Source organism: Ailuropoda melanoleuca, chromosome 14, assembly GCF_002007445.2.
Source record: "Ailuropoda melanoleuca isolate Jingjing chromosome 14, ASM200744v2, whole genome shotgun sequence".
In the NCBI taxonomy this organism is placed as follows: Eukaryota; Metazoa; Chordata; class Mammalia; order Carnivora; family Ursidae; genus Ailuropoda; species Ailuropoda melanoleuca.
Window position 1 is genome coordinate 58392858 of NC_048231.1, and position 18954 is coordinate 58411811.

Consider the following 18954-nt stretch of genomic DNA (forward strand, 5'->3'; position numbering starts at 1 on the left):
TTACATAACTGGCAAATTTTGTCTCCTAAAAATCAACCAGAAAACAGTTTTTCGTTTTAACCCTTATAATCAAAAATGTGTCTAAGGGGAATTACTCCACTTTTCTGCTCTAGGAAACTGTTTCTGGCATAAGCTAATCTGGGGCTGAGATGGTGACATGTGATACCAGGGACCTGGGCCCTTTCTGTCTTTTGTTCCTCTGTGTGAAGCTTTCATTCCTAAAGATGCCTTATGGTTCAAGATAGCTGACTGCTTGAGCTTCAGCCACGTTGTCCACAATCCTTCCCCACTCTCAGTAGTAATTTTATATTCTTTTGATAAAACTATAAAGAACAAACTGAGGGTTACCAGATGGGAGGTTGGGGGCGGGCTGAGGGGTTGGGGATTAAAGAGTACACTTACCCTGATGAGCACCGGGTGATATATAGGAATTACTGAATCACTATATTGTACACCTGAAACTAATAGAATACTGTATGTTAACTATACTGGAATTAAAATAAAAAAACTTAAAAAATAAAAATTAAAAACGTAAGAGAATATTTTTTTTAAAAAAGGCGAATGCTCTGGGTAATCATGTAGTTTAGTGAATTAACCAAATTGCTTTTCATTAAAATGTCACATTAATTTTGTTTACAGTTGTAACACTGTAGTTAATCATTAATACAAATCATCTTTTAATCTGATATAATAGGTGCCCAAAAAACAATAATAGGAGGATAAGATGGCTAATACTTTCTAAAAAAGATTTGTGTTCTCTTTGACCCAGACCTCAAATATATGAAACTGGTCATTAAGCAAGTTCTTCCCATTTAGAAACTTTGCTAGCAGTAAAATAGAGGTATTAACCAGCCTGTTGTTTCTTCCTCTTTCTCTAAATGTGCTGTCATTTCCCATTTGGCACATGTAGCCTTTTGGCAGATGTCTGCTCTTCTTTTTTTCTTTTTTCACCTCGCTGTCTCATACTTAAAGACTGGTCTAGCCACAAAATCCATTGAGCCATTCGGCTATGGAGTAAATCATGAAACTTTGCATTTCTGGGACAATTGTTAAAAATTAGAATTTATAGTGGGTGCCATAGGATTCATTTGGTAAGGAAGTAGAAATAAAAGGATATCTTATTAAAAACAAGTTGAAAAATATTATTTTTCTAAGGTTTCAATCTATTCTTAAATTCCCTCCTGGAGGGTCCAGGTGTTAGTGACAAAGGGTAAACAAAAGGCCTTCAGGCACGTGATTCTACAAATTCAAACCCAGAGAAACAGGGCAACACCTCCTTTACTACCCCCATCCAAATTAATGGCATGGCATTTACTCAAGTGCTCCAACTAGAAACTTCCCCCTTACCCAAGGCTTTTCCTCCCCTCTTCACATCCCATGTCCAATGGGTCACTGAACCCTGCCAGTTCAGGAACCTGCGTAAGTCGAATAAATGATATCTCACCTCCTCTGTCCTTGTTAGTTCCTCATTGTCTCTTGCCAGACCATTTTAATCATCCCCTTCCAAGCTCTCTGCTCTTTGACTCCTCTTCCTGTTCCTATTCCATTGTCTTCCAGTTGGTCCCATGAATTATCTTTTTGAAAAATTCTATCATGTTACTCTTTTACCTACAGTCTTTAATGACTCCCTTTTATTTGTTAAGAAAAATTTTTTAAAGCCTAATTGCCTTTCTTAATGTCACTTCACTCTCTAACCTAACTTCCTGCCATTCTGCCTTCATACATTCTAGGACTCAGACACACAAAGTGACACCTACACTGTCTTTTGCCCTGTTCTTTGCTAGTTCTGTTTAATTTCCTCATTCTGTTCTCTTGGTCATTCAGAAGTGTCCATTTAGCTCAATTTATTGGGCGTTCCCCCTTTTTTAGCACCAAAGGCTGCTATATAGTGTGTGTGTGTGTGTGTGTGTGTGTGTGTGTGCAAGAGCGAAGATAAACTCCCAGAGGGGTGCCTGGGTGGCTCAGTCCGTTAAGTGGCTGCCTTCAGCTCGGGTCATGATCCTAGCCTTGGGCTCCCTGCTCAGCAGAGAGTCTGCGTCTCCCTCCCCTTGCTCTCACACTCTCATTCACTTTCTCTCTCTCTCTCCCTCTCAAAGAAATAAAATCTTAAAAAAAAAAAAAAAAAGATAAACTCCCAGGAATAGAGCTGGAAGTGCCCACTGAGAGAGTTGTGTGAATGAGGGGGGGAAAGGGACAACAGAGAATGAATAATAATCTGTTGTTGTGTCCTGACTCTTTGCCAAATGCCAGGATTTATATTTAATCTTTACAACATCCCGTAGTGTATAGGAATCATTATTCTCCCTAATCTACAGATGAAGTAACGGAGGCAAAGAGAGACTGAATCATATGCACCCGTGGAAACAGGGGAGCTGGAATCCAGTGAATGCATGTCTTAATCCAAAACCAGTTCTATGAACACAATTAGTGTTAAATATTTGTAATGGAGCACATTACAACAGATCCTTGTCTTACAAAGATATCTCTGGAGGGCAAAAGAATGAAATGTTGTTTTTCCCTGAGTTTTTGTGAGCACTGGTAGGATTTGTTTTGCTTTTTGGAGACTTTTTTTTTTAAGACTTAATTTTTTTAGGGCGATTTTAAGTTCATAGCAAAATTAAGGAGAAGGTACAGAGATTTCCTGTATACACTGGTGGGTTTTTCTTATCAAGGATTTAACGCTGAGGATCATTATAGGCAAGAGAGTATTCTTCTTGAACTTGGACTTAATCTCAAGCTCCCCTTCCCACGTGTTACCCACTTGGCCTTGGGCAGAACTAACAGCCTGTTACTCAGTTTCCATTCTAACTAGCTCTAATGTTTATTGATCTTGACAAGGTGCTATACGGTGTATACTAGACAATCAAAAACAATGAGGAATGGTCCTTGTCACCCACCCTCCTTCTGCCCCAGCACACACACAGCCCTGTTGGGAAGACAAGTCATTCACAAAAGAATTGTTAACCAACAATGTGGAGCTGTTGTTGATGTGAGCCCTGGGGAGATGTCTGGGTCCTCAGCGAGTGACAGAGTTCCCTATTAGCCCTCTGAATTCCCCATCTGGCCCTCTCTCCTGTGATGCTTTTACTACCAGCTCATTCTCGATGGATTTCCAGCTTCTCTAAATTCAAACTCTGTGATCTGTTCTACTTTTAAACTGCTTAGGGTCCCTCCTTACCACAAAGATTTTCCTACGTCTTTATCCTGGATAAAACTTTTCCCCTAAACCTTCAGAGGGATAATCAATCCTGAATATAACTCTGTAATTTAAGAAAAACCAAAACGAAGTTGCTCATTGCAGACCAAACACGAGGGTCCTGGCTGTGCGTCAGCCACCAGTTGTCCTGCTTGGCTGGAGGAAGCAGGTTGTCGGAGAAGAGGCCCCAGGATAGGTCAGGCAGTGACAGTGTGTCCTTCCAACCATACCAAGGGAAGCACCAATGAGCTGGGGCTCTGGCCTGCGAGGGTTGGCCTCACTGTTTGGGGATTGGAAGGATAAACAAATATTTTCACAGGGTGCGTCCAGAACTGAGTAGTCAAGGTCATTGTGGTGCAAGCAGAGCACATGGTGTCAGTGTGTCCTAGCGTCTGGGCTCAAGTGGCCTTTCTTGGCAGCATCTATAAAGAACAGAGCATGCCGTAACCTCGACTGTTGATGTTGGGTGTGCTTTTGCCACAGCTTAGTGAGATTTCTAGCTCTGTTTCCATTTCCTGAAGTTTGCTTTGAAAGTGGAGCCAGGATTGCATTTTCTGTGGATTGGGCCTTTGCCCAGTGTGCTTTGCTCCTCCACTTGAAACCGACCTGTAGTGTCCTTGTTCATTTGCTCCACCCAAGGAAGTAGCAGGTCCTCACAAGGGGTCTCAAATGGCCTTCTGTTTCTTTCACAGATGGGGGTAAGAGTACCTGATTATACCTATATCTCTCTTAGAAAAAACTTCACTAGGATGAGTCTGAAAAAAAAAATTTAAGGGTGTGTTGGTACACCCTTTGACACACATCATTTTTTGGAGGGTAACATCATGCAATTTTTTAATCTTTTGTGTTTTGTTTTCCCAAATCACCATGATGTAGGTAAGAAGTACTGAGTAATGGTTAGGATAAAAAAGTTTCTGACTTTTCTTGTCTTTTAATGGAAATGTCCATCTACATACAGTATAGTATGTAACACTTTCTAATATACATATACTGTTTCATGACTTTGAAGATATCCTTTTTTTCAAAATAGACACCAGGCCAACTTCTCTGCAAAGTTTTTAAATCAGTGCCTTGTCATTAGCAAACTTCACTTACTAGTTTTAGTCAAGTCTAAGCTGCACAATGGTTGAATTGGCGACTATTATGTTTGTTTAACTGCTGTAAAGTAAGTTTGTAACAATAGATGCTTGCACTTAAATAGCCCTCACAGCACTGGGGCCCTATCAATCATGCGGAGATTTCCCTCCTGCTGTCTCTTCTGATGGACAATTCTGCTGATGTGGATATTCAAAAAGAAAGGATCAGGAAGAACAGATGATGGATAAAGACAGTCTTCTGTCTTGAGAGGAAATCGGAGAAATCCTTTTAAGGAATTTCTTTGTCATGGTGTCAGAAGATTAATTATGCTCGTGTGAGAACAGCTTTCTCATTGGGTGAAAAGAGACATTATCCTTCTGACTTGTGACAGAAGACTTTTTTCAAAGAAACAGAGTTAAAGATTTCAGAGTATCTGAAATCTTCTTCTGGTGTTTCTAAGCATCCTCCAGGACTGTTGGATTACGTCCATGACATTGTGATGTTCAACAGGTAATTAATTAATGAATCAAGAATTTTTGTTTCCAGAAACTCCTCTTCCTTGTTCCTCATGCAGATCTCTTCAGAGGCCTTAATACCTGAGTTTGTACATCAGACTTTAAAATCACACGACAATAGTGTAGCCAGGAATGGAAGCTTGTTATAATAATACAGAAGAAGAGTCACTGCAATTCAACCAAAACCTTGTGCAGTGGCTTGGTAAACACAGTCTTTAACAAGGCAAATATAATTGGAATAGGTATCTTTTAAAAAATTCAACTCTTGTCTCATTTAATGTAGTTGTAAATAGTGATAATATTTAAGATATTTACATTCCTTGAAACTTCTCTGAGCATAACAAATGAGTATTCAGAAAAACCTTTGAAAGTTAGAGACAAAATACATTGCATAAAGCATAACAATAATAAAGTTGTTTCCTATGACTTTATTTTCCAGGTAACTGAAGCCTCAAAACGTAAAAAATTATTTCATTGAAAGATCTACCTAAAATGCATTTCTTAGTACTCTGCCTTTTAAATAATACACATTAACTGACTAAGGGTCCTCATTATAATGACCTGCTATTCTGGTTCACTGAATTACAGCGATGTATGCAGTAACTGTGTAAGGTTTTTTGCCTCTATTCTAAATAGCCTGAGTAGTGCTCTCTCTCTCTCTCTCTCTTCCTCTCTCTCTATTTATTACTGTCTACTTTTTGTAGATATGGAGTCTCTTCTCTTTAGGTGAGTTATCACTTCTCCCTGGAACCAGTGTGTCATGTTGCTGGTAAACTGCTATTTTGCTTTATATCTGGGGGTGAGCCTACAATACAGGTTCGTTACATTTCTTTCTTTGTTGCACTATGAAGACTTACTTTTCTCTTATTTCCAGGTGCTTGACTGGTTCAAGGCTAGGTAGTTGAGGTTTCCCAGAAATCTGATGTCTGGAAGGAGGCATTACGATGTACACACGCACATATGTACACCACATGCATGCACACACATGCACACGTGTGTTCATTTACTAATTGTATCAAATGTTAATACTCTGTTCAATGTGTTATGTTAGTGACTTTGTGAATACTGTATCACCAGTGGCATACTTTTACATCTGAGCCTTGAGAATAGATTTGCAGTGACTACTCCACTCTAGACACTTCCTTACCTTTCCTGGAGCCCCAACACTACTACTGTGAAATGGTAGCTACACCCTGGCTTTAAATAAAAATAAACTATTTGATTGCATTTTTTAAAAATCTTTAAATTTAGCATTAAATATTAGCTGATGTTAGCGATTGTAATTTTTGCAGTAACTATAGTAATTATAGGGCCAGATTCAGATCTTTGTGAGAATTCATAGCAAAGACCAAGTGAGTAAGTAAGTCTTACTTTAACACAATACATAGAAGAACAGTCTTAAATTCAAATTTAGGATTCTTGAGTTTCACACAGGATCTAAAATTTTATATATTAACATTTCTATTTTTGGTTATTTTTTAAAGATGATAAACCAAAGTTATGATTTTCATGAAACACACAAAGTGTTTAAGAAACAATACCAGGAAATAGAAGTCCATAAGTAGATGCAGTCACTTTTCTCCTTCCTTTAGAAAGAGTGACCATTTTGCATTTGTCTTACTTAAAGAAAATCATCCCGTTATGCCACTCTTGCATTCTAGCAGGATGAGTTTACCTTTAAGGGGGATTTAATGAAAACTGGAGGTAATTCATCTCGATGACATTGGGCATTTAAAGAAAAAAACAGTTTACTAATTAGTTAAAAATATAGCCGGTTATAGAAAATACTTCCCTCTTTGTCTTTCTGACCCTGCTGTTGAAGGAGAACAATCAATTTATCACCACCAGCTGCATGAATTCAATGGAAAGGCACTTCGGGTTTTCTCCTTCCTAAACCCTTGCTCAATTGTTCTGGCAGTACATAAAAGTGGGTCATTTGTACTTAAAATACTTTACCAATGCTCCATTAATCTTGGTGATGGTGTTCTCTTTTTTCCTGCAAGAAGCAGGATGAGGGGATATTATGGGGAAAAAAGAGAAGATAAGCATTTTTTTAAATGGACGTGTAAATGAAGAGGGAAAAGCCATTTAATATTTTGTAGCCTTTTTTTTTTTGCTAATGAATACAAGATCAAAATATCAATGATTGTTTTGTGGTGTATTTTATATTATTTATTAATAGCATGTAATGCCATCAGGATTAAGAGGAATGTTTTGATAATTTGTGAAAAAAATAGTGTTTGTCTTTGGATATATACGAAGAAGATCTTTAGTCTAGAAACAAATGGTGTGTCAGGCCAAAATAATATGAAAAGATAGGTGAATCAAGGACAAAAGATGTTTTCCTTTGGTTATTTTGTTTTAAATGTAAAAGTTTTATCACTGTGCTGCTTAATTACAGTGACTAAAAGGAAAAATAAACTAACCTAAGATTCAGGGTTTCTCAGCTGTTAAACGAATCTTATAAAGACCTGGGCTATATAGTCTCTATAATGTGCTTCGTATTTCTTAAAATAATATCTTTATTAAATTGTATTCTACCAAACAGTGAGAGAATGCTAGATGAGTAAGGCTACATTGACCTTCCCTCTTGGTCTTGTCTGTTGATTGGCAGGTTTCAAAGGTTAAACTAGCTACAGATGAAATGTTATCATTAGTGATTTGGTTCCTTTCCAGATCCCTCTGGAAACTGCAGTAAGCCAACTTTGTTCACTTATAAAGAAGAAAGAAAAGTCATTCCCTGAGCAGTTTGGAATGGGAAGCAGCCACTGTCTCCTTCCTTCTTACCTAAATAAACAAGCTAAATGGAAAAATAAACTTTACTTTTTCACATCTGGTACAAAGCTTCCTCCTTTGTTGAAAGTTCACATGCTCCCTTTGCTATGCCTGGTCGTGTGAATCAGGTGTCTTCCTTCCTTCTGCAAAGTGACTTGTGTAATTATAATAAGGAAAGACTTCTGACAGTTCTAACAGTCCAAGAACATCATTATATAGAAAAAAGCAAAGCCCTCATATTGGGAATGACATCAGATGTTGTTTGACCCAAACTCCCACATTATCTGTTCATAGTAAAGCATCGACGGGACCTTATGCCAATGATACAGCTAGAAAACTAGAATAGTCAAATATATTCTGCTGGGTCTCCCTTATGTCAAGTCAGATTATACTTACTTGTGTGTGAGCTCTTCTTAATGTAACCAATTTTTCACTTTCCCTTTATGGCATATGCTGACTTTGACAACCCAGGGCAGGATGTCACAGGCAGCAGTACTGTGATTCTGAGGCACACCAGTATTTATGAACCACCAGGATACCTCTAATCATCAAAATGTACCTTAGCAGACTCCCCATATGTCTTTCTATCCTCACCTCCACCCTTCTGTGCTCCTAGACTGCTTACTCAGAACTCTCCTCCCTTCAGGCCTCCCTTCCATAGTGAACTACTTTAATAATTGGTATTTAATAATATTGTAGTTTTTCTGTTTAACTTTTCCATGAAATGGAAGTGTCATTTGCAGTCTTCTTTACCTCAGAATTCCACAGGCTTGATGCCTCTTATTATAGAGTTGAACATTCCACAATGTTCTTTAGATACACAACCTTCATGTGACACAGAGTCAAATGACTATTACTTGAACCTTGGTTAGAAGCTATTTGGGGGGTGGTGGAATATAAAACCTAAAGGAGTTGGGGTTTTGGTTTTTTTTGGGGGGCGTGCTAAATATAATGTTTCATCCAAGTGATTTTTAGGAGGTTTTATGAGAATAGTATTTCCCCAGGAAATTGTTGGGATTGTTTTTAGTGTGCCAATAGATTTTTTTTTTAGGTTTTACAGTTAAAAACCTAGTGTCTAACTTTTTTGGATGCTTTTTTTCCCTGCTAGGGCCAGTCTGAGAGGAAGAGGTAAAGGTCAAATGCCACAGGCATCCAAAAAGTGGTGGGGGTGTACAAAATGCTCATCCCAGAAGCAATTTGCTGTTGTCACGGCAAAATGGCTTTTCTAATTCTCTTGTGCTCTAAGGTAACTTCTTTGACCATAACTAGAGTGGCAGGGGACTTAAGAGGCACCATCATTGTTTTTTGTTTTTTGTTTTTTTTTCCATTTTTCAAAGGAAGAGATTGAAGCACAAAGTAGTCAAGTTGCCAGTCCTAAGATCAATGAGGTTTTTCCCTTTCTTTTTAATGTGTCTGGCTAATCGTTATAAATAAGCATCCCATTTAACAATCATATACAATTTTGATCCCCCCCCCTTTTTTCCAACTAAGTGATTTTTGAACTCTAATGTCATAGAATCATCTGGAGTTTGGGTTGCCTATTTGCTAAATCTAGCAACACTTTCCAGGGTATCCAAAACGCAGATCCCTGAGTCCTTATCTAGAACTAATGACTCATAAATCTCTGAGAGAGAGGGTTAGGAACATACATGGTAAATATGTTCATCAGGTGATTCTGATGCAGTCCTTGAACTAGACTTTGAGAAACACTGATCTAAGTGATGCTGAGCTTTAACGGTGCCTCAGTGGGCACATTGGTTTCATCAAGAAAAATCAGTAGTAGTTTCAGCCAGATTTTCTGTTTAGTTACATTCAGGTCAAATATAGCCCATGCTATAGCTGTTGCTGAAACAAATGGGAACATCCATTCTATTCTTCCTCACTATGACTCCTGATTTATCTTTCAGCACATTCTACCATCACCACCATTACTATCCAGCTAGCAAAGTGACTTTAAGAGCCTCTCTGGGCACCCAAGTTGGCAGGACGACCCACCCCACCTCACCTGACTGTGATTGTCTCCATCCATAGCTGTGATCACTTGTTTTTTCCCTGCTATTCTTTTTTTTTTTTTTTAAGATTTTATTTCTTTATTTGGGAGGGAGAGAGAGAAAGAAGCACACAAGCAGGGGGAGCAGCAGGCAGAGAGAGAAGCAGGCTCTCTGCTGAGCAAGGAGACTGATACAGGACTCGATCCCAGGATGCTGGGATCATGACCTGAGCAGAAGGCAGACACCAGCTGAGCCACCCAGGCATCCCAACTTCCTGCTATTCTTTTTAGGGTTCTCCTTAGTTTCTTTACTTTTTATCCCAAAATAAGGTGCACTTTATCTTTCAAGTGATAAACCATTGGTCCACATACCTCAACTCCATTAATTAGAAAATTCCTTATATTTTGCCTCTCAACAGAGATTTTCCCAGGGTGGGTAATGGAAGGAAAAGTAATAAAGAAGAGTGAAGATCACATTCCCGGATGAAAAGTTGTCATTCTGGATTAAGCTTTAAATTTATCTTTTTAAAAAATATTTATTTATTTGAGAGAGAAAGAGAGCGAGCACTCAATCATCTGCATGTGTGCATGGGGGGAGGGGTCGAGGGAGAGAATCTCAAGCAGACTCTCCACTGAATGCAGAGCTCAGTGTGGGCCTCAATCCCACAAGCCATGAGATCATGACCTGAGCTGAAACCACGGGTCAGATGCTTAACCGACTAAGCCACCCACATATGCCAAGCTTTAAATTTATCTTATTAGAAAATTTGAATTTTAAAAAATGCAATTAGTAAAGCCAGAACTTAATTGTATATAATCAGAATGGAGTGAGTTAGGAATCACATTTTCTTTTAGTCTGACTTCATAGTAGACCAGGAGTAACAAAAAATTATTTTCAAACCTCAATAATGGATATCATTCTGACCTCAGAAGTCTCTAATTAGGATATTTATAATCTGTATAAGTAAATTCATGTTTAACCAACGTAACATTCGTTAGTTCTCTCTTGAGTTTTAGTTGACAATCTTGGTTACAGTTCGGACCATTTCAATATTCTTTTCTGTTAGAAAACATGGTGTGAGCTAGCTTGAAGAATGCACATACAGGGTTTAAAGGAAGTAGGTTTGGGTGTCAGCACTTTCTCAAATAAGTCACTCAATCTTTTGGAGTCTGTATTCTAACGAATACAATATGTATCCCAGGATGTTATTGTGAGGATTAAAGGAAGTAAAGTGTATCAAAGCTCTCATAGTTCTGAGGTGTTTTTAGAAAACTTTGGTTAATTTAGATATGGTTGCATCTAATGACAATTAGGAAACCTTTCTCAACCTTAGGCTAAGATAATATTTTGTGGGTCTGTTATTTTCATAAATTTTTTTGTGTGTGACCAACCTAAAATAATCACATTTTTATAAAGATCTAGCACCTAGGACATTATAATTATGTCTCACTTTTATTCTCATCGCCTTTTTTTAAATCATAAAGGATACTTTATGGCAGTTACCCTACTAAATGGTATGGGTTTGTTTGATCATATATCTATTTTTTGCTTCATTTTCTTGCCTCTAAGATCCCTCTCAGTTCAGCCCACGCTCGGCATCCCTACCCACAGGAGTTGATGATATAGGAATGTGATGGGGTCTCCACCACCACAGCCCCTCACATAGTAGCCCAATAGGAAAAAAAGTTGGTTCTGGTGGCAGAGGACATACATGTGAGTACCTGGCTACTTCTGAGTGTGGTAAACTTAAAAAGATTAACTGAGATCATATACATGAAAGAACTCTATAAAAGCATAATTCTTCCTATAGTTAGGGATTTCTATAAGCAAGAGTATTAACATCGATTGTATGCCTAATATATGCCAGGTGCTTCACATACATTATCTACCATAACCCTATGAGGTAGGAAATATTATTCTCCTTTTACAGAAAACCAGCCTCAAGCCACATGATTGTAAAGTGGTAAAGCATAATTTGAATCAGATTTACCACTCCCCACACCCCTTGTCTTCACTGCTTTAGGACCAGCACAGGTCAGACCATTGTTGGTTCTGCCTCTTAACTACTAAGGAGAGAAGGAAGGGACAGAGGAGACAATGAAGGGAGACACTCAATGAATGCAGTCAGCAAATACAGAGCTGAGAAAATACTCTGGTACTGACTTGATAGGACAGATTTCTGCCACTGTCTATGTGACAAAACTGCAAAGTCTAGAGAAGCCACAGCACTAGTGAGGGTTTGAGGGAGTTGGGGATGAGGGTTGTGTCCCTTATCTGCAGTAAACTTGAAATGTGGCTCAGCCACCAGTCTCTTTATGTTTCTACTTCCTTTTGCCTCTTGCAAACAAGGGTGATTGATTATATTTTTAAAATAAATTTTACAAAAATTTTAAGTCTTACTATAATGTTATGATTATATAACTTCTCTCTCTCTCTCTTTTTTTTAAGATTTTATTTATTTGACAGAGAGAGACACAGCGAGAGAGGGAACACAAGCAGCAGGAGTAGGAGAGGGAGAAGCAGGATCACTGCTGAGCAGGGAGTCCAATGCAGGGCTCAATCCCAGGAGCCTGGGATCATGACCTGAGCTGAAGGCAGACAGTTAAAGACTGAGCCCCCCAGGCGCGCCTGCTTATATAACTTCTAAATCTAGAGGAGAGATGAAGCCAAAAAGCTGTTATAGGATTTCAGACTCACTGAACTTTTCCAGTGTTTTTCCACTTGATCATACATGAAGTTAAAGTTTTCACCTGTCCTAAAAGCTGCAGGTGACATCAGCCCGTTAGGTGTGAACTGTTTCTTTTTTGTCAGTGAAGACTTGCTTATGACCCTATTAGGGTTTGACAAAACAATGGGAGTAGCTCTCAAAGGGAAAGTGGGAGCTGAACTACTTGTGTTCTTGGTGAGGGGTGATTATTTATCAAACTGAGGAGGTACAATGAGAAATTGATTTTCAAATAGAAATTACAGGGAAAGGTTCTCATTATTATACCTCAAATTCGACTTATAGGCTTTTAGGAGTATTTAAATGATCAGAACCCTTCTTGCCTGTCTGCTTATCTGTTATTAATAGGGGGTCTTCAAACACATTTGTAAAATTTCAGACTGATTGATGATCTGTACACCTGAAAATGTTGAGTGGAAGGCCATTTGATCCAATACTATTCATCTTGTCAATGACCATGTCTTCTTAAGGGACTTTCAATAAGTAATTATTTCTACTTTACATCAGCATTATTCAGCTTAGCACTATGGATATCTAGTGAATAAAACTGGCAAACAAATTTGGAAGTTATTAAATTTATTGAACATAGTTCTCTAACTCCCCCCTCAAAACAAAAGAAAACACACAGCAACAAATATCAGCCTCCTCCACATGGAAGTAAATGAGGTTTTCCTTCCACATTTTCAAATGTCAGCATCTCAGCTGTAGTTGAGTTTAAACTTTGCAAACCAAACAAGCCTGGGAAGTGATGGAAAATGTCCAGGAAATTATACCATGGCCTCATGTTTTGCTGCTTTTCATTTTGGCAATTCATACTTTGAAGTTTTACTTATTTTCTTTGTAAATGAGGCAACAATGTGGAAGAAAAAAATCACATATAGTTGGAGAGATTCAAGTTTTTCTAGTCGGTGCTTAAAGTACTGTACTTGTGAGCAGAGTGGTACATTGAAATGGTGTGTACAACAAATTTTAAAGTCATTCCAGGTTTTCAGAATGTCAGGAGGATTAAAAGGGGAAATGGCCAGCATATCTGGTTCATGAATTTTGGTCACAAACATGTTATATTCAAGAACCATGTTTAGGTCCTTGTTCTTCTAGGACAACTTTTTCAAACACAACTTAGGTGGAATTTTTTTTTTTTTAAATAATTGCACTTAAGCACCTGATGATCTAATGAAGACAATTTCTTAATGTGTCAAAATGAGCTCTTTCTATCTTGTTTGAATCTTTTGTTGCCTTAAGCTAATCTGCTTTAGGGTTCTCAAATCCAGGCATTTTACAAGGCAGACTCTAGCAATGGCATTCATTTGGAATGCTGCCTTTTGTTTACTAGCTTTCCCAGACCCTCACTGCTTCCTTTGGTCATCTGGTGTCTTCGCTAATGTGATTGGTACTCCTAGGCTCTGCAGGTAGCCACGAGCCTTTATAAGTGGGATTTACAATGGGACTCACCACCCTGGCTGCTAATGAAGGGAACTGTGGGGATTTTGTTTTGTTTTTTTTCTATCTGTCTTCCAAAAGAGTGAAGGAAAATTGAGTTCTGGGCTTGCTAATTCTCTCTTTTCCATTTACTTTAATTTTTACAATTGATTTACTAACTGTGGTGCAAAAATACAAATATTTTTGTTTAGGAGTCAAATGTTTCATCTGCCAGCACTTCATGCTAATCACTGGAATTGTTTATTATTGAACCTGGAAAGAACAAAGTGGGGTCTCTGTTTAAACTCAACCAACTGGCATTTCACCTTCATCTGTTTTTGTCTTTCAGGAGATTTTTGACCAATTTGCTTGTTTAAAAAAAAAAGGCATATGACTGGAAGCCTTGGATTCTGCTACCAGCTTGCTATTTAGTACTTCTGTAACCTTGAGTAAGTCACTTACGCTTTTTGATTTCTCATCTGGGAAAAAAAAAAAAAGAAGGAAAGTGTTACCAATGTACATATGAGATCTGAGATAGTGTTTCATATCCTAGCTTTCTTCTCTTTTTACTAGCAAAGTGAATGACAGTGTCCTTTTGTTTGATTTTTGGATAAACCTACCATTGAAAAACATCTTGCATCTATTAAATGTTTTAATCAGCAGTCAAAGCAATAATTAAATATAAAATGTCAGTGTCTTCATTTTAGAGGTAATCTACTCTGTAGATTGTAGTCTAACCTTATTGAGATAGGTATTTTTTTTTTTTTGCCATTTTCCAATTGTGAAACATGGCACCATGGTTTTTTTTTTAATTTAAGTATAGCTGATATATAATATTATATTAGTTTCAGGTATACAACATAGTGATTAATCAGTTTTATACATTATGAAATGCTCACCATAAGTGTAGTTAACATGTCTTCATACAAAATTCTTTCAATATTATTGACTATATTCCCCATGCTGTACTTTTCATCCCCTTGATTGAGTATGTATGTATGTATTTATTTATTTGTTTGAGATAGAGAGTGCACACAAGCATTTGAGGGAAGGGAAAAGGGGGAGCACTGAGGGAGAGGGAGAGAAAGAATCTTAAGCAGGCTCCATACCCAGCACAGAGCCTGATGCAGGGCTTAGTCTCATGACCCTGAGATCATGACCTGAGCCAAAATCAAGAGTTGGATGCTTAACTGACTGAGCCACCCAGATGCCCCTAGCTTACTTATTTGATAACTGAAAGTTTGTACCTCTTAATTCCTTTGACCTATTTTGCCCATCCCCCTAACCCCCTCCCCTCTGGCAACCACCAGTTTGTTCTCCGATTTTATGAGTCTATTTCTGGTTTCTGTTTGTTTGCTCATTTGTTTTGTTTTTTAGATTCCACATATAATTTAAGTCATATGGTATTTGTGTCTCTGACTTATTTCACTTGAAATCCGTGTTTTAATTGTGCTTTATAAGGCCGTGTTCTCAAGTGTGGTTTAAAGGTCTCCAGGGCTCATGGAATCTTTGGATTTTATTTTATTTTATTTTTATTTTTATTTGTTTTTTTGGTGCTGGTCACTTTTTTTTTTTTTAATCTTTGGATTTAAGAATAGGAAGGGACATCTGCAATCATCAGGTCCAATTCTTTGAGTTTTACCAACATTCAGAAGCATTTCAGACCCAGAAATGCTTAGTACCTCCTTCATGGTCAAAGAGCCTAGACAGCCATCGGTAAGGTCCAAACTCCAAAGTCAAAATGTTACGTACCTGGTGGAGATGTCCTACCTAACTACCTCTTAATGAAAAACAGAGAATGAAAGGTTGAAAGGAGGGGATTGTTTATTCCAAGTCTGAAAACTTAAAAATCGCTGCTTGATAGAATTAGACAGTTGGTTATTTTCCACATTGCAGCTTCCAGATTAAAGTCAATCCCACAAATGTTTAATGAAATACTGTGTATGAGGCATTGAACTATGGTGACGTTCCTGCAAAACTGTTGGAAATCACTATCCCAGCCCTCAGAGACTCTGCAGTCTAGCTTGGAGATAAAATAAGTACATAAGAGGGAATAAAAATGATAAAAAACACAGGTTTTCCAAAGGCAAAGAACTTTGGAGTTTTCACAGCCTCAAAGAACTTTGAGGATTTCAAAGTCCAAAGGGGAGATGGACTTAAATAGAGCCTGATAGGGCAAGTGTTCATTAGCAGATCAAAGGTAAAATCAGGGTGCTCTGGGAACTCACAGGCAAGGTCTTAAATCAGAGTGGGCGAAAAGAAAGGAACTAGTAAAATGATAAAATTTTTGTAAGTTTTCCTGTTCTCGAGTTGGTTATTGCTGCTGGAGAAAACCCCTCAACTGTGCAGATTGATGTCAACTATAAATTCATTCCCTCTAACCCTAAATGCAACTTAATTATATCTTTGAGTTGAGTGCCCTTGGTGAGTGCCTCTCTTCTTTCTCTAATCAATTACTCTAAATCTACTCCACTCTCCTTAAACCTGTACCCAACTGCCATTTTCTTAGCACATCGCTCTTCTTATTTCTAGGAGTCCTTGAAGAGTCCCAGTAATTGCCTTGATTTAGCTGACCTCTAAGAATCAGTGATACCAAGTGCTTTATCTCCAACCCCGTTTCCCTCTAAACTTCAAATTTCTCTTTCACATTGCTGCTAGATCTCTCTACTTGGATATTTCATAGCCCTATCAAAATCAATATATGTAAGACCTGAATGTATCACCTTCCATTCAAAACCTCATCTTCTTCCTCCAAGTGCCCTCAAATAGAGGAAGTACCACCATTCTCCCCAGTTTGCATTTTAGAAACATGCAAATGCAGAAAGAATGTCAGTTAGAAGGCTGTAATCATCCAAACCACTGTACTCCTTGTTACAATATTGAATACATTGTCTGTAATTACATGAGAGAGAACATAGTCAAGTGATTAAAAACATGGCTTTAGGGGTACCTGGCTGTCTCAGTCCATACAGCATGCAACTCTTGATCTTGGAGTTGTGAATTCAAGCCTTACCTTAGATGTAAAGCCTACTAAAACAAAACAAAACAAAACAAAACAAAACAAAACAAAACAAAACCATGGCTTTAAAGTAAGGTGGATCTGTATATGATTCCTGGTACCACCATTTACCAGCTAGCCATGTGATCTTGAGCAAATTATTACACTTTCTTAGACTGTGTTACCTCATCTGAAAAGTGGGGACATAGGAATATTTACATCAAAGGGTGTTTGGAGGGTTAAATGAGCTATCACATATGAAGCTTTCAGCAATGATATTCCTAACTAAGATCTAGGAGAGCAAAGACAATTTCTGTCTTGTTCACCATTGTATTTGCAGGACCTGGTGCAGAGACGGCACTCAATAAATGTTTATTGAATGAATATGTGAGGTAGTGCATGTCTAAATTGAGGTACTAATAGTGGAGGAGTAGTAAAGGAATGGAAGATAGAGACCTAAGCTTTACCCTGAATCACTTATCCTTGCTATTGGTCACCAATTCCTACTGACTTACTTTCTAAGTATTTCTCAGTTCTCTCCATCATGATGGAGGCATCATGATCTCTCACCAGGACTATAGTAGAAGTTTCTAAGCACTCTCCCTATATCCTGTTTTGCCTCCTCATGAGTCCCTTCCAGACTGCCACAGAAGAATCTATTTAAAGCTGAAATGGGAACATGTCATTTCTTTAACATCCTTTCATGTAGCTACTTTTTATCCATAGGATCCAGTCTCAGCTCCTCACACCTGGGTCTACATTTTCATCTTCTTTTCCTGCCATTGACTCTCTCACTTTTGATAGTCTAGTAATTGCAGACTGGTCCTGTCTTCAGAACATACTGTGCTATTTCACATCTTCATGCTTTTGAGAGGGGCTTGCTTAATCTTTCAACACTCTTGTCTCCTGTATCAGTTAGGATTACATTTGTCTATAAATGGCAGGAAACACTAAACACCAAGTTAGAAGTTTATTTCTTTCCCACATAAATGAAGTCATCTCCTGTCATCAGGGACCCAGGCTCCTGCCCTGTGGTTCTGCCATTGGTGTATCTTCCATCTGTTTTCTCTCCTTTCCCTACCCTTGTAGGACCTTATTCCATTAATAATCTCTTCTCCTCGGCATCACTACCTCACCATTTCCTTGGAGGGAAGAAACTCACCCTGTGAGCGTCCCTCATTCTAATGTCTCTTTTCTGCCATTCTACCTTTCCAACAGCTACCTCCTGATTTCCATCCTAGTTCACCACACTTCTTCAAGGACTAATTGCTACATGGCACATTTTCATTCTTGGTCCTATTTGACTTCTGCTACCTGTTGAAACTGTTGACTACCTCCCGTTTCTCCAAACTCTCTTGTCCTTTGGCCTTCACAACCTCATAAGTTCCTGGTTTCCTTCCTACTTCTCCTACAGATCCTTCATTTGCAAAGAGGGTTCCCTCTTCCTTTCCTTGACTCTCAAATGATGGTGTTTCTCAGACTTCCCTCCTTGACCCTCTTACTCCACATACTTTCTGTATGATGGTAATCTCCCCAGTACTGCCACCAGTTATCTCTGTGTCCGCTGTCTATTTATAGGGTCTGTTTTGTTGAGTTCCCAATCCTGAGCTTGAGTCCTAAATTTCTAACTGCCCACCTGAAGGGCTCCTCTTCTGTGTTCCTTCTACCCTGATTATGTACAATCCCCATCAACTCCTCCTAGACTCATCAGAAACCTTTTATATGGTCTCTAATCCAACTTTCATATTACTGTCAAAGTTATCGACTATTTTTTAAAAATCTAATTATGCTAATTTTTTTAAAGCTTCCATTGGCTTTCTCCTGTTTCTGGGATAAAATTCAAATTCCTGATTTGGCATATATGGTCCCTTACAGACTATCTCCAACCTACTTTTTTTTTTTTTTTATGTTTCCAGTTTTCACTGGAAACTATTTTTTTTTAAAGATTTTTTTTTAAATTTATTTGACAGAGATAGAGACAGCCAGCGAGAGAGGGAACACAAGCAGGGGGAGTGGGAGAGGAAGAAGCAGGCTCATAGCAGAAGAGCCTGATGTAGGGCTCGATCCCAGAACGCCGGGATCACGCCCTGAGCCGAAGGCAGATGCTTAACTGCTGTGCCACCCATGCGCCCCTCCAACCTACTTTTTATTTGTTTCCACTACATTTGTTACTTACACACACACATACGCACACACAAAATGTTAAAAAGAAAAAAAAAATTATTCTCAGGGCACCTGGGTGGCTCAGTCTGTCAAGT

The 18954-nt window shown here is 38.4% G+C and overlaps 1 protein-coding gene across 7 annotated transcripts in view; it reads left to right on the plus strand.

Moving 5' to 3' along the window:
* GREB1L (GREB1 like retinoic acid receptor coactivator) overlaps positions 1–18954 on the plus strand; it is a 259381-nt gene that overhangs the window by 83320 nt on the left and 157107 nt on the right. For all 7 annotated transcript variants that reach the window (XR_004620338.1, XM_034642744.1, XM_034642747.1 and 4 more), the window contains exon 2: positions 14048–14147. The gene's annotated coding sequence lies outside the window, so the exon portion shown is untranslated. The remainder of the gene's footprint in view (positions 1–14047; positions 14148–18954) is intronic.